This window comes from Desmodus rotundus, chromosome 9 (genome assembly GCF_022682495.2).
Source record: "Desmodus rotundus isolate HL8 chromosome 9, HLdesRot8A.1, whole genome shotgun sequence".
Taxonomy (NCBI): Eukaryota; Metazoa; Chordata; class Mammalia; order Chiroptera; family Phyllostomidae; genus Desmodus; species Desmodus rotundus.
Window position 1 is genome coordinate 78,815,140 of NC_071395.1, and position 16,631 is coordinate 78,831,770.

The 16,631-nt window shown below is 37.0% G+C and overlaps 1 protein-coding gene across 5 annotated transcripts in view; it reads right to left on the reverse strand.

The window, feature by feature from the left end:
* TAOK1 (TAO kinase 1) overlaps positions 1-16,305 on the reverse strand; it is a 137,760-nt gene extending 121,455 nt beyond the window's left edge. For 4 of the 5 annotated variants that reach the window (XM_045199370.2, XM_024565241.3, XM_053912089.1 and 1 more), the window contains exon 1: positions 15,631-16,305. The gene's annotated coding sequence lies outside the window, so the exon portion shown is untranslated. Of the gene's footprint in view, positions 1-11,659; positions 11,748-15,630 lie in introns of those variants that run through there. The other variant, XM_024565242.4, reaches the window with a different exon arrangement.
* Between the last annotated feature and the right edge of the window lie 326 nt (positions 16,306-16,631).

A 16,631-nucleotide genomic window follows, 5' to 3' on the forward strand; every position in this document is an offset into this window, starting at 1 on the left:
GAACTATCACATGATTCAGCAATTCCATTTCTGGGTAGTTATAAAAAAAAAAAAAAAAGGAAACACTAACTTGAAAAGATATCTGTACCCCCACATGTTCACTGAAGTATTATTTACAATAGCAAAAATATGGAAATAACTTGAGAGTTTATCAATGGATAAAGAAAATGTGGGCTAGAAATATGTGTAAACATAATATTCATAATCTATATTCATATACACACATATGCTGTATACAAATACATGTATACAGCAAGACAGACCATGTCTTGGAGTATTATTATTCGGCTGCAAAAAAAAGATGAAATCTCACCATCTGCAACAATATGGATTGATCTTGAGGGCATTATGATAAGTGAAATAAGTCAGAGAAAGACAAAAGCAAAACTGTATAATCTCACTTATATGTGGAATCTAAAAAAACAAACAAGCTCGTGTCATAGATAGAGAAAACAGATTGACAGCTGCCAGAGGTGGGGTTTGGAGACAGAGAGGTGAAATGGGGTGAAGAGGGTCAAAAGGTACAAACTTCAAATTACAAAATAAATGTCATAAAGGTATAATGTACAGCATGGTGACTATAGTTAATAATACTGTATAGCACTTTTAAAAATGGCTTAGAGAATAGAACTTAAAATTTTTCATATAAGAAAAAAATTGTAACACTGTATGGTGACAGATATTAGCTACACTTACTGTGATAATTTTGCAATACATATAAATATTGAATTATTATGGTGTACACGTGAAAGGAATATAATGTTATATGTCAACTATACCTCAATTTAAAAAAAGATTGACTGGGCCATGGCCAGGTGGCTCAGTTGCTTGGAACGTTGTCCTGTATACCAAAAGGTTGAGGGTTCAATCCCCAGTCCGGGCACATACCTAAGTTGAGGTCCCCGGTCAGGGCACATATGGGAGGCAACAATTGATGTTTCTCTCTCACATCAATATTTCTCTCTCTCTTAAAAAAAAAACCCAATAAACATAAGTCCTTAAGTAAGGATTTATTTGCAAAAATAATCTAGAGTAAAGGAGAAGTCACAACATATGAGAAGGGATGGTTATTGGGGGGGAAGGGATATGGGGGAAACTTGTGGAATGTTAGAAACTTTCTATAGTTTAATCTGAGTGGTGAATATAATTGTTTAACTTCATTTGTGTAGTTTATTGTTTGTATATTTTACCACAATTGAAATAAAAAGACACAAATAGTTGCCAGATGATAGTGTACCTTTGTAAATTTGAACAGGCAACAGAAGAATGGTGTGTGTTAGGAGATAAATCTTATAGCAATAAGAGGAACTAAAATGAGAACGGAAAAGATAGCCTTTTTAAGTAACTTTAAATTAAGGTAATAATACTAGCTAATATTTATATAGCATAATATGCCAGGTACTATTCTAAGAGATATATATAATAATGCACCTAATCTTAACAACCCTATGTGACAGGTATTATTATTATCATCCTATTTTATAGATGATGAAACTGAGACCCAGGAGTTATGTAATTTGCTCAAGTTCACACAGCAATGAAAGATCCAAGATGATAAACTTTATTTTTCACTACTCCACACCACATATATACCCATGAATATGCAACAAAACAAAAAAACAAAACAAAACAAACTGAAAGTGGCAATCTTAACTTACCAACTAAAACAGGAACTAAACTGTGCCTAGAGGGATGGACTGAAACCAGCAGCAGAGTGCATCCTGCAGCAACATCCCTTCTCCCCACATACCTTCAATGTTGGTACCATCCTCTCACCAATTTTAGTCAGCATTTCCCAACGGACTAGAACCTCACTCAGCAAGGACTGAATTTACATCATCACCCTTACATCCCCTACTCCTAAAATAAGGTTTCACAAAATAAAAAGTAGCTTCTCATGAAAGTGTTAAATATCCATGGAAAAGAGAACAAAAGATGAAACATATTTCAAAGGAAGAAACCCCACAACTTCATAATCTACTGGATGAATACACGTGAGGAAAGAGATTAAAAGAATCAAGTTTCTAGACTTTAGAAAGATTAACAGAAATAAAATTATATGTCCATACAAAACTTGTACACAAATGTTCACAGCAACTTTACTCATTAATAGCCAAAAACTAGAAATGATTCAAAATAAATCAACAAGTAAATGAATAAGTTATGATACATTCAAACACTGGAATAGTACTAAGCAGTACAAGAAAACTACTGACACATGCAACAATATGGATAACTATCATAGATACTATGTCACAAGAAAGAAATTAAACACAAAATGAAACTCTAGAAAAGACAACTCTAATTTTTAGTAACAGAAATCACATCAGTGGCTCAAACTGGGGTGAGACTGATTGCAAAGAGGCCTGGGGAATTTTCTGCGGACATAAAAATGTTCTATATCTTCATTACAATGATGGTTACAGCCAATGATCTGTACACTAAAAATGTGTGAATTTTACTTCAAGTAAACTGTACCTTGGTAAAGTTGACTTAGAAATGTTATTAACACTGAAACAGGTAGGTAAATAAGGGTAACTTTTTGCAAGAGAGGAAAAAGATGAATTTACTTTAGATATGTCGAACCTGATGTGTCTATGGATATCCAAGAAATGCAAGACATCTCGAGTAGGCATAAAGAATGGGATGGGGAAAGGCAGTGGAAAGAGAAGAGGAGGAGGACCTGGGCAAAAAACAAACAAACAAAAAAGTATCAAGTGTTTTCAGACATTCAGTTAGGAGAAGTCAGAAAGAAGACCCAGTAATATAAAATTTTTAAGAAGGAAGGGGTGATAAATAGTGTTAAATATTATAAAGAAATAGAAGACATAAAAGACCACACATGAATTTATTCTCCTTGTGGGTTCTCAACCTGTCTTTCATGAACACCATTTCCCCCCAGCAATTAACATAGTACTTTGCAAACAGGGAGAGAGTCTCTCTCTAAACTCAAAGTCCTGTTTCCTGAAAATCTATTTAATAAACAAACTGATATGTTAGGCACTTCAAATATTAAAAAGAAAATAAGGTCAGAAAGACTAAGGTCACAAGCAGATATATGCTCTCAGGATTTTTAACATTTTTTACATACACTGAATTCTAAGTAAAGAAAATGCTGGTAACAATTACATATCCTAAATTAGCCATGTGTACCACACAGTTAATTTACTAATGATAAGCTTTTCCTGTATCTCCTCCTCAAAGTTTTGATGAAGGGCTTGTAAATGTTTACTGTTCTTCTGGAGATATGCATGCTAAGCAGGTTCCACCCACCCATGCCTAATCCCATCATTCAGATACTTAATGCCAACTATCTTTGAAAGGATACACAAGAAATGTGGTTGCAAGTAAAAAGGGGTGGAGGGTAGCTAAAGGACAGATGAGACAGGATAATGTTATTTTTTTAAAGATTGTATTTATTTATTTATTTATTTATTTATAGAGAAAGGAGGAAGAAATAGAGGAAGAGAAACATCAATGTGTGGTTGCCTTTCCACCACTCCCAACTGAGGACTTGGCCTGCAACTCAGGCATGTGCCCTCAACTGGGAATCAAACCAGCAACCCTCTGGTTCACAGGCCGGTGCTCAATCCATTGAGCCACGCCAGCCAGGGTAGATAACTTACTTTTCATGTTATAACTTTTTGTACCCTTTGAATTTTATATCATGTGTAAGTTATCTTATTCTAAGTAATTTAACTTTTTTCTGCTATTGTAGGCCTTTCTGATTTTTAAGACAAAAGCTGCTGATTTTCCAAAGACCAATCATGGTCCCAAGATATAAGGATAGAGATGATAGAAATGCTTTGTTTGACTAACTTTCTTCTCACTGACCTTCCTTATTATAGAAAGCCTTAGCTCTGCCCATTAACTTCATGTCAAAGTACTATCAGCCTCTCAAAGATAAGCCCTTTCCTTCCAAGACAGGTAAGAAGACAGTTTCATAAATCAGATTTACTTGTTTCCTTTAATCTTTCCTAGGTTTTCTTACAAAAATCCCTACTCCTATCTCAGCCTTCTATTTGACTTTCTGTCCCTACCAGCCAGACTCCCTATTACTCTGATTACCAACACCACCATGACTAGCAATTCACAAACCTGAAATGAAATTCTAATGGAGAAGTAAATCACATACATTGGTATTGCATGTACAAAGAACTGATGAAAGAAAGATTCTCAAACTCCAACACTGTAATAAATAGGTAGCCTTAGAGAACAGGTTCAGTAGAGTGATATAGGCAGAAATCAAATAGAAGGTGTTAAAGAATAAAATTAATGGTTAAGAAACAGCAGCTTTTAATCAGTGAATCATTAAAATGCAAGGAAATAGTCTTAAACTTGTGAAATTTCAGAAAAAGATCTTAGAGAAAAATGCTATTTACAGGAAGAATGCCAATGCTAATTCATTTAAGTCTAACAGTATTTGATTGATTAGTCAATCAAGTTTTTTTCCTCCCTCCACCCTACAGCCAAGTAGGTGCCGCTCAACCAAGTATAGTACAACTAGCTCAGGCTTTACACGCTCCTAGCTCTATCACTTACTGGCTATGTGATCTTAAATGAGTTATTTAACCTCATGAACATCAGTTTGCAAAAAATTAAAATAAAAATGTCTTAAAGTACCTGGCACACAGTAAACACTCAGTAAATGGTGGCTCTTACTACTAAGCTTCTTACAATAAGTTTCAACATTAATTCAAATTTTAAAAGACTAAGCTATAACTCAACATATGACAAACATTTACCATGGTTGATATATTTCAATTCTCTTCAGGACACACAGTAGAATTGCACTTCTTTACCCTCTGTAAAATCTCTAAGGTCATACAACTTGCTCTGGCCAATGAACAATAAGCCAAAAAGATATGAGCATCTTCTAGGTAGATACTAGAGAGCCAGTGAATTATTAGCAACAGTCTCCTTCCCTTTGCCATGGAGATCATGGATCCATGTGTTGAGATGGAGCCTCCATCAGTCTGAGACCTTGCATATTGAGAACAAGCAGAATCCACCCATCCACTCACACTATACACAGGTGAAACAAAAAATATTTGTCCTATTAAGTCATTGAAATTTTTTGAGTTGTTACAACAATATAACTTCGTCACTCTTCATACACAACCAAAGCCAAAGTCATTACTTTTCCTTGTTCCCTTGCAAAATAAAGCCATTCACAACATATCCTCTTTCCCCTACCTCTAGTAAGCCCCTAATTCCATCAATTTTTCTGCCTTAATCTCTCAAATTCATCACGTCAGTGCTACTACTTTAGACTTCTGTGATAATCTCTTAACCAATCTCCCTACATATAATTTCTGCCCATCTCTTCTCCACAGTACTGCAGAGGAATGTTTTAAAAACACAAATCTGATCATATCACACTCCTGCTTTTATATGAACTCATGTCAATTAGCAGCACAATAAAAATGTCCCTTCAAGAAATAACTGTAAGATATGCTAGATGTCCCATATCTTATTATGTATGGCATTTACATAAGTATATAAATCTGCAAAAATTAAACACATAATATTTACGAGTATGTACTTTGCTTCCTTAATTATGCCTCAATTAGTTAAAAAGAAAGAAGATATGGCGCCAAAGTACCTTTTCAGGTTCACTTTACCAAATATCCAACCCATATTACATAAATAAGCCTTTAGCCACAAACTAGTAGTTTTCACCCACTTAGATATTCATCTTTCATGCTCTCGGGTATATACAACTATGCAACACACTTTCCACTCCTACTTTTCCTCCAGACCCATATAAAACCTCACTCCCTCAGGGATCATTTCACCTGAGGGATGTTTATCCCTTAGCTCTACTTCATTTGTGCCATAACAGCTCTCTGTATATTGCACTTCCTGTAACCTTAGCATTCACTACACCGGTGGGTCTCGATCAGAGATGGTTTTGTCCCCAGGGGACTTTTAGCAATGTCTGCAGATGTTTTTGATCACCAAAACTGGGGGGAGTACTACTGGTATCTAATGCTGAAAAATATCCGTAATATACAACACAGATCTCCGTAACAATGAATTATCCTACCTAAAATGTCAATAGTGCCACGGTTGAGAAAACTTGCACTGCATTATTGCATATATTTGTTTGTAAGTATGTAACCTACTAAACTGGAAAATGGAAGGGATCAGGTCTTACTCATTGCTGTATCCTGGCACATTACATTACTCTAGCAAAGAACACTTAAAAATGTGTAATAAATATATCATTACTGAACCTATTTTGATAAGCACAGTGCTTAATATAGCACTCAAAATATTATATAATAAATATGTGTTATTACTAAATCTTATTTTGACACTAAAGGTACATAGCTTTCTGGCTAAACTGGAAGTCAATAAATTCAGATTCCATCAGTAACTATTTTTGATTTGGTGTTTTCATAGTGCACACCAACAAATCTTAAGTTTTTCTTGATACAAATTAAATTTCCAGTTTTACTTAGAAATAACTGACATGCATCACCATATACATTTAAGGCATTACAGCATGATGGTTTACATATATTGTGAGATGACCACCACAAAAGATTTATAGTTAACATCCATTATCTCAATAAAACAGACACAATAAAAAGGAAAAAAATATTTCTCCTTGTGATAGAACTCTTAGGATATACTCTTAACAATTTTCCTATACATCATACAGCAGTGTTATATAGCCATCACACTACCCATTATGTCCCTAGTATTTATAATCTTATCTTGTAACTGGAAGTCTGTACCTTTTAATCACCTTCCTCCAAGTCCCCCACCCCATAATCCCCTCCTCAGTTAATCACAATTCTGGGTCCCTTTTCTGTGAGTTTGGTAGGATTTTGTTTGTTTGTTTGTTTTTATTAGATTCCACATATTAGTGAAATCATACAGTATTTGTCTTTCTTTGACTTCACTCAGTACAATGCCTTCAAGTTCCATCCACACTGTCACAAATGGTAGGATTTCTTTATGGCTGAATAATATGACATCATATATATATATACACCACAACTTCTTTATCCACTCATTTTCATCAATGAACACTTAAGTTGTTTCCTTATCTTGGCTACTATAAACATGGTGGGGGGAGGGGAGTGCAGATACCTTTTCAAGTTAGTGTTTTCATTTCCTCTGCATGTATTTCAAGAGAAAGAATTTTTGCATCATATGGTAGTTCTATTTTTGATTTTTTGAGGAACCTCCATACTGCTTTCCATACTGTCTATACCAACTTACAATCCCACCAACAATGTACAAAGTTTCCTTTTTCTCCACATCCACAACAGCATTTATTTTCTCTTGTCTTTTTGATGGTTACCAGTCTAAGAGGCATGAGGTGATACTTCATTGCGATTTTTTTTTAAGATTTTATTTATTTTTAGAGAGAGAGGAAGGGAGGGAAAAAGAAAGAGAGGGAGAGAAACATTAACGTGTGGTTGCTTCTCTCGTGCCCCTTACTGGGGACCTGGCCCATAACCCAGGCATATGCCCTGACTGGGAATCAAACCCATGACCCTTTGGTTTGCAGGCCGGCACTCACTCCACTGAGCCACACCAGCCAGGGTTTCATTGCGATTTTAATTTGCATTTCCCTAATAACTAGTGATGTTGAGCATCTTTTCATATACCTGTTAGCCATTCATATATCTTCTTTGGAAAAATGTCTATTCAAGTCCTTTGCCCATTTTTAACTGGATTATTTGGGGGTTTTGCCAAATTATAAATTATAACCTATGTAAATATCTTTAAAAAGTACTAAGTTGAAATTAATTTCTATATTAAGCATGAATAAACCAAATAGCTCAAAGACTATGCTTCAAAAGATTTTTAAAAAACACTTTCAAAAAAATGTTTTAATCTCACATTACAATGTCACCTGAGTAAGATAAAGTAAAATAATGGATACTAAAACTTGGGATACCATTTCATCTAAGTTTAATCCAATATAATATATGTTAAATAGAATGGTGGTATAACTTAACATATTAATGGTCATAAACAATTAGTTTTTGCATTACTTAACAAGTATTTCATATCTCAACAGTCATTTTATTATGACTGGATTTACCACCTCGAAGACAGTTATAAAATACATTTAGATGTTTGTGTATTATATCTATTTCACCATTCTTCCCTAATTTATTCCAGGCCATCGCCTGGAAGGTTGAATGAAATTCTGTATTTACAAGCCTCTTAAATTAACCAGATGCCTTGTTAAGTTGAATCATTTAGAGTAGATAAGACTATAAAATATTGTGAGGCTAATTCTCCAACTAAAGGTAAATTTTACATACAACTTCCAAAGTCCATTCTTGTTGATTAAAATTTTTTTTTCAAAAATCACATTTGGCCCTCCTTACAGGCCCAAATTCCAACTCAATTCTAATACTAAAGCTACTAAATAAAAAAAAAACATTAAAAATATCCACCACTCTTATCATTTATTTGATTATTAAATAATGACTGGCATCTACTTCATATGTATTCGACTAGAAAAAGAAAAATTTCATTTGGTAACTATTCATTATTTATCTTTTACTACATTAGTAAACTCTCTAGGGAAACTTACTCTTCTAACTTACCAAATTATCTACTACATACTACAAAAACAAAACATATGTACCAGTATTTTAAATATTCTCTGAAACCATGCTATTCTAGAATGTAGTTCTCTCCAACCAATTTACTAAAGATTAATATGTTTACATGTGTATAATCAGTTCAATCAAAATGTCACATAAACAAAGAAATATCCATATTCTATATTTTCTATTGCTAGCAATCAAATTCCTCTACTATAGGACATTTCTTTCCCAAATAGAAAATTTTTACATCTTTTTCTTCTTAAAATCCTTCTGCTCTTGATTAAAGTTTTATGGCATTACTTATAGAATTGAACATTCAAACATAATAAAAATATTTTGTCAGTACCTAAAATGATAAAAGGATCTTTTCATTACTCTATTTTCAAATTATTTGTGCTTTTCTAGGTAACAGGAAAACTATCATTTCTCAGAGTAAAGAATCTGAAAGTGGGGCACATTATATTGTCCCTCTGGGACTCTGAAGCTTTTGAAACAAATTAACTGAAACGTAGTATTTCTATAATGTGATGGTCCTGATAAACATCACAATCAATCATGTACACAGCATGAGAATACTTAAAAACTACATATTAAATACTATAACACAGAACCCTTGAAACAAAACCTACTGAAATACTGTAACCCTGTAATATAATGGTCCCTATAAAACATCAGTCATCATCTACCATTTACACAACATGCGATTACTTAAATACCATATATTAAATACTATCTATAACACATGCCATACAGAGTTTCTGTGCCACAGTGAAGAGTCAAGTTTCCTTATCAAGTACAATATAGGTTAATTAGTAATTTTAGTCTTCACACTCAGGATATGTATGCTTTTAGCAAAGAGACAAAGCCTTTCCAATTTTGAGTGACACTAAATTCCCAAGTGTAAAAAAGGAAAAACCGTGACCTTGTTTAGAGACGCCGTTCATCAACTTTTTCTGACACCTCTTTCTCAGTCTCAGTGAGAATAAATTAGAAATAAAACCAAAATACAAACTAGAGACTCTAACTACTACCAGGAGTAGATTAAAAACATCAACTAAAACACAAGGATATGGTGAGATGGAATGCATTGAAGCAAACTGAAATTTTAAAAGTATAGGTGACCCTTCAACAACACAGACTGGAACTGTGAAAGTCCATTTACGCATGGATTTTTTTCAATAAATACCTTTTCTGCTTTCAATCTGTGGTTGGGAGTGTCCACGGATGTGGAGGGCAAACTGTATTACTGATCTACACCATTTTATATAGGGAACTTGAGCATCTGCGGATACCAGGGTACAATTTGTTTTGGGGGAGTCAAAAGTTATATGTGAATTTCCCAGTATGCAAGTGGTCAGCACCCCTAACTTTCACATCATTCAAGGATCAGCTACATATTCAACATATTTACTTAATATATTTAAATAGGCATGTAATAAATCTTATTAAAACATAGACTGCAATTAATATTGTTAAATTAAATCTACAGAATAAAAATAAAAAATATTGCCCTGACCAGTGTGGCTCAGTTGGTTGTCATCATGCAAAGCGAAAGGTTCAATCCCTGTCAGGGCACATGCCTGGGTTGTGGGCTGTGTCCCCAGTCAGGGCAGCACGTGCAAGAGGCAAAAGACCAATGTTTCTCTCACACATTGATGTTCCTCGCCCTCTCTTTCCCTTCACAAGGCACTAATGGGTCACAACCTAAAGTTTGAAAAGCAGTGGTTTATAGGAACTGACAACCATACCATAGTAAGGTCCTTGCTTTTCTATGAATATCTAGTTTGAGAAAACCAGTCAGGAAATGGAAAGAATGAGAAGGCAAAATTCCTCCAGGGCAGGAATCGTGTAATTACTGGCATATAATCATCATTGAAGGTGTGTTGAATTAATACAATGTGGAATATAAAGCACTTTCAAAGTGAAGACACACCTATAAAGGATACCTTAAAAAAAAACAAAACACAACAAATGCTTAGGAAGCATGAATACTTTGCAAGCCTTCAAAACTGGGGATGGTAAAAAGCTCCAACTGGTAAAACATGGTATCAAATGGCCCTTGAATAAACAAATGAAGGACCAAAGGAAAAGGAAATATGTTCTTTAGGATAGGCTCTATACCCAGCACAGGAAAAAAAAAATCTCTTGTAGAACTACATAGCAGTCCATTATAGGTACAAAAAGTTTGTAAGCAGCTAAATTGCATGGAGCGGCTTCCAGGTAGACCAGTAGACGGAAAGGCAGCAGGTTTGATCCCAGGTCCAGGCATAGCCTGCATTGCAAGTTCTGTCCCTTTGGTCAGGGTGCTCGGTCCCGGTATGTCCAGGAGGCAGCCTACCCATGTGTCTGTCTCACATGGAGGTTTCTCTCCCTCCCTTCCCTTCTCTCTACAATCAGTAGGCATTTCGAGTGAATATTTAAAAAAAAAAAAGGGGGGGGGCAAAAAATAAAAAGTTTGTAAGCTATTCTTGGTTAGAAATTCTAACCATTTCTTTCACATATATATGTCGAACTCCAAATGTACAAATCCAACTTCAAATCGAAATTATGGAATGTAATTCATTCTTAAATATTAAACCCCCTGTATTCATCTGCAAACATTTATATAAGCAGTTAGTGTGTGATAGCCAGAAACTTAATGAATGCTTACTATGTATCAAGCAATATGGTAAGTACTTAACAAGGGTTATCCTATTTAAACCTAACAACCTTGTAAAGTGTATACTACACTCATTTCATAGTTGGGGAAAATGAGGCTTAAAAATTACATAAACAAGTTACACAGCTAATAAGTGGTGGAGTTAAGATGTATTAAGTGCCAGTTTTATTATTATTGGTGGCTGCAAATCAGTATTTTGTTCCATTCCATTATTTGTTAGTGCTTTTCTCAGAAACTAAACTTTGCATATCTTTCTGAATGAAGTGATTCATCTACTTCTAAATCTGTGTAACACTATCATATTGAATAATTTTAACAAAAGGAAAAATTAGCCTGGGCTGGTGTGGCTCAGTGGATTTAGTGCCAGCCTGCGAATTGAAAGGTCGCCGGTTCAATTCCCGGTCAGGGCACATACCTGGGTTGCAGCCAGGTCCCCAGTTGGGTGTGGGCAAGAGGTAACCTATTGATGTTTCTCTTTCCCTCCCTTCTTCTCTCTCTAAAAATAAATAAATAAAATGTTTTTTAACAGAGGAAAAATTAGCCTCTTCTCAGCTTTAAAGATAAGTTAAGAGGCCAGTTAAATGTAGTTATCTGTAAGTGACAATATCACTGACACTGACTATAAATCTATTATGCAAAGTACTCAGTAATAGTTTTACTTATCTTATTTACATGCCAGGTACTTCCGTATATTTTGAAAAAACCTTTCCACCTTTTATGGGCCACTTATTTTGTCATTAGGTAAGAAGATGCAGCCTTAGACTGTATTGCAAAACAAAAGTCTCCTTGTAGCATAAATGGATGAGAGTGCTGATATAGAAGTAATTGTTAAACAAATGTTGACAGATACATCCCAATTGAAAATAACTGGGATGTATAGATAAGTATAGATAGTAGTCCATCTATACTTTTTAAATCATGTCAATTTTTTAGTAGAAATGAGACATCCTTAATGAAATTAAACATTAACTTTTATCACTAAAACCTAAAATACTTTTATCCAACAATGGAATACAGTGGAATGAAATAATACAGATTTGTATATTTTTCACTTACATTTTAGAATTTGAAATTAAAAAATAACACAGCCACTAACAAGTACAGAAACTTAAAGGCAGATGAACACACACTGACATTCTGTTTAATGAAACAATCCCAACTTTACACAGTAACATTTTTGGAAGAAATTCACTCATATATGATCCTGAACTGAACAGCAGTCCTTAACTAATACATACCAAAAAAGCTCTTAATTTCAAAAAGGTTAAATTAGCATGAGTGCAATTATTATAAGTAATAGAGACTACTGAAATCCAATAGGACATACAATGGAAAAAATTAACAGACTTTAATACACAAGTAAGTCAAGGGGGGAAAACAAATTATTTCCAGGTAACTTGAATAACAGATTGATCTCAACTCTAATTTCAATGCCAATAGTTGCCCCTACCTGACTTTTGGATTTACTAAGTATTCATACCTATTAGGTACCAGCAAACTCTTAAAACAAATTATACTCTTTATGGTTAGTGAAGAGCATGCAGTCTTTCTGGCATTCTATAACTTATCAGTTTCTTGTTTACTAGTGGGATGGCATCATAGCATGGGACCAAATATCATGTATGTGCCTTGATATACAGAAAGCATATTTTATATTTAACACACATTCAATTAATTGCCATATCCACAGTTCCCCCCAAAATCTGCATTATAGAAAATACAATAATTATTTTCTATTCAGTTTACTCATACTTTTGGTCCCATACACTGTTATATTTCTTAAAAACCTCCCAAGAGTTTAAATCTGTTTGAGAAACGATCCGTTAGTTTGGAAGGAAGTTTAGTCACTGTCAAGATAATCTTAAACTATTCAAAGCCTTTAAATCCACTTGATGCTAAGACATTCCTCCATCTATGAAACATGAGAATTATAACCAAATTAACAAATCAGAATCAGAATGCCAAAAATTAAGTCATTAAAAGGGAATCCAGAGAAAGAGCCAGTTGTGAAAGAACAGGAAGTGGTGTACACTGCCATTTTGTAGATGAACTATTTAGTAACAGAAGAAGTACCATTCTAATCTGAAATCAACCAACCCAGACTAAGAGCTCTCAGTATTCTCTTTCTGACAGTGGCATCAGAGGTCGGCTGAAATAACCCTCTGGCAGTTTTTCCTTAATAATGAATTTATCTAATTGATCATGAACATACTTTTACCACTTTTAGCAGAATTCCTCCCAGCTACAGAAAACAGGGTTCCTTTTTAGTTGCCCTAAAGAGTCCCTCTTTTAGTTCTAACATGCTGAATGTAGCAAGTAGTTTACCTATATCCTGTGTACTTTCTTAAGGTTTGTAGCCTTTACTGATAAATCCTCTCTGCCTGCATCTTTCCAAGATAAAAAGTCATTCTTTACTAGTCAGTATGCTTGGATTTATACATGCTAGTACATATGAATTATCAACAACAAACCGTAACATAGAGAATTAGATTTTATAGAATAATTTGCCTTGGGTGGGAGGGGGGAAATCTATACACCACAACATGCAGCTTTGTACAGTGAAATAAAGATTTAAATGAGAAATGCTGTTAAAAGTTAAAATAAATCCAGATAAAAATCAAAAGAATAAAGAAAGCAAGGAGAATTCCATTTCCTGAGGAAAAATAATAATTTAACATAGCATTAATGTGTCTCCCTATATCAAAATCAAGAAATAACGTGACAAACTAAATTAGTGCCTAACACTCCTACTACTAACATCTTCAAATCCCTGTCTGAAAAAAGATTTTAAAATGCAAAAGAAAAAAAATACCAGAAAAGCTCTCATAGACAACATTAAATATAGATGGCATTTGAAAGTATTTAAAAATAAGTCACTCACCAAGTGAAGCTTAAACACCAAATACAACTTGTTAGTAAAATATCAAGACAACTCACATCTGTACATACATATTTTAATTATTTTCACTGCTTAGTGAAAAAATTATTGAATTCTATGAATATTCATATATGGAACATTTTGCAATCACTTCAATAAATTTAAATACTATAGAAAAATGTAGCAACAGTAGACTTCAAGACTACTTTGGTAACAAAATACACTGGGCGATACACTTCCAAAATGTCAATTTTTTTTTATTTATTTCTACTCTACTAAAAGACAAAACCAACAAGTACTACTGTAAACCAGACAAGAGGACCTGTCCTAAACAAATGACATGAAGCAAAAGAAGTGGAAAGCGACTTACTGACTACAAAATAGAAATTCTATCACAGCATAATTAAGCAAATTATAGTGTTTATTAGTTTTTCATTTCCTTAACAAAGCACTTGCTACAGAAAGACTTGTAAACTAATCATTTTCAAAATTTTCCAATTTCGATGTTATACAAAATAGCATTAACCCTAAAAATTCACAGCCCAGGGAGCAGGAATGTCCATCAGACGGCCTGTCTATATGCAATGATCTGTAACAATTCTTCAAGAACTACGAAAGTCGTAGGAAGAAAAAAAAAAGTAAATTAGGGGATGGGGGTACAAAGTTACCTTATTTGAATCCTAACGAAAACCCAATATGCCCACAAAAAAATGTCAATCCCGTGTTTAAGAGAACGAAAGAGACATTAAAACTGTTTGAACATGGCAGGGTCCCTCTCGAGAGGGCTCATCCCCCAACAACAACAAGAGGAACAGATATACTTCCTAGGGGCAGATCTCAGAGGGAAAGTATTAAACCGGTAGTGTTATCAATTTAAAACCAAAGGAAAAAGAATAACCTTTCCAAGGGAAGCGCCATTACTTCCCTCTCCTGCTCCCCTCCCTATGCACGGGCCTGTGTATGAAGAAACTGCCTTGGACTTCTGCAGCATTGCAGCAGACTAAAGGATGGGGTAGGGGGAAGGGTAGGGGGAGAAAACGCTCCCATCACACCTACAGAAGAGGTGTATAGATTTCCTGCCGGGGGGTGGGGGGAGGGATGGAATCCACCCAGCAAGCTACCCAGAGCAGTCTCCCTTCCCGAGAATACACAGACACTACAAAGAAGAGGGAGGAGCAGAGGGACCAGAAGGGAAAGGGACCTCGCGCCTTTTAAATCGGGGTGCTCACTAACCCGGTCTCCCTCTGAGGGCCACACCTTCCTCCAGGCATCCCCTCCCACCACCCCTTCCGGTGACCCTCAGGAAAGAGCAAAGTAATTGCTCCTGCCCCTCCAAACCGGAGGGCGTCCACCTCACCAGCTTCTTCACCCCACCCACAGAATCAAAGACCCTCCTTGTCTCCCTCCCCCACCCCACCCCCACATCCCTCCGCCGCGCAGAGGCCAGAGTGGGCCGAATTTCCCCGCCCCCTCCAAGTCTCCCTTTCCCAAAGCAGAGGTGCCCTTACCCTTTCGCCGACAGGTCTGGGCGGAGTAGACAGGCGCAGCCCCCTACAGCTCTAGGGTAGCTGCTACGCTGGAAGGCGAGTAGTGAGGAGGGGGCCTGGCGACACACCGCCGCCCCCCCCCCGGGCGCCCCAATGAGCCGCCCAGCCCAAGCTCTGCGACAAGGGGCGGGGGGGGGGGGCGAGGGGACAACAGGGGTCGAGAAGGCGCCCTCAGCGCTTGGGTTAGTTAAGATGGCGCGGGAAGTGCCAGGAGCCGCCGCCGCTTCGGGGGAACCGGCCTGGGCCTCGGCCGCCTCCCGTCCTCACACAGCCGAGGCCCTGTCGGTCCCCCGCCGCGGCCCCTCGGCGGGCGGGCCCACGCACAGCCCTCCGCTACCACCACCACCACCCCTGGGAAGGGGGCGCTCACAAAGGGAAGAGAGGCCGCAGGCCACCCGGCCGGCGGCGGGGCGGGGTCCCCAGGGGCCAGGAGGCCTCAGAGGTTCGCAGGTGCCTAGCGCTCTCGGCCCGCAAAGGGCGCAGGCAAGCGGGACCCTTTCTCTCTGTGCAGGCAGGCGGCGGAACCAACTCACTCTCTTTGCCACCCTCCCTCTCTCTCTATCGCTTTCCGAGCCCTGAAGCCACAGAGCCCAGCCGCTGCCCAAGTACCCCCCCTTCCCCAACACCACTCCCCTCCTCCCGACAGCCTTCCCAGTCTCCGATCTCGCGAGAGTTCCCGTCTGACAGGCCCGACCCTGCGCGAGACAGGATTGCGTACGCGTGCACGGCCTCACGGGAGCGCGCAAATACTTGCACTGGGCGGAGTCTCCAGAGTCACGCTGAGCCTCTGCTCTTGTCCAGCCCGGTCTTACTGAGCTGGCAGATATTTTGTGCCACGCCGACGTCAGATGCATTCATTTCATCCTGAAATTTGAGAAAGAAGAGCTTTATCTGCTCTGTCCTTTCCTGTTCCCATGTCCAAACCTTCCGCCTCCCACTAACCTTACGATTCAGAAGTTTGC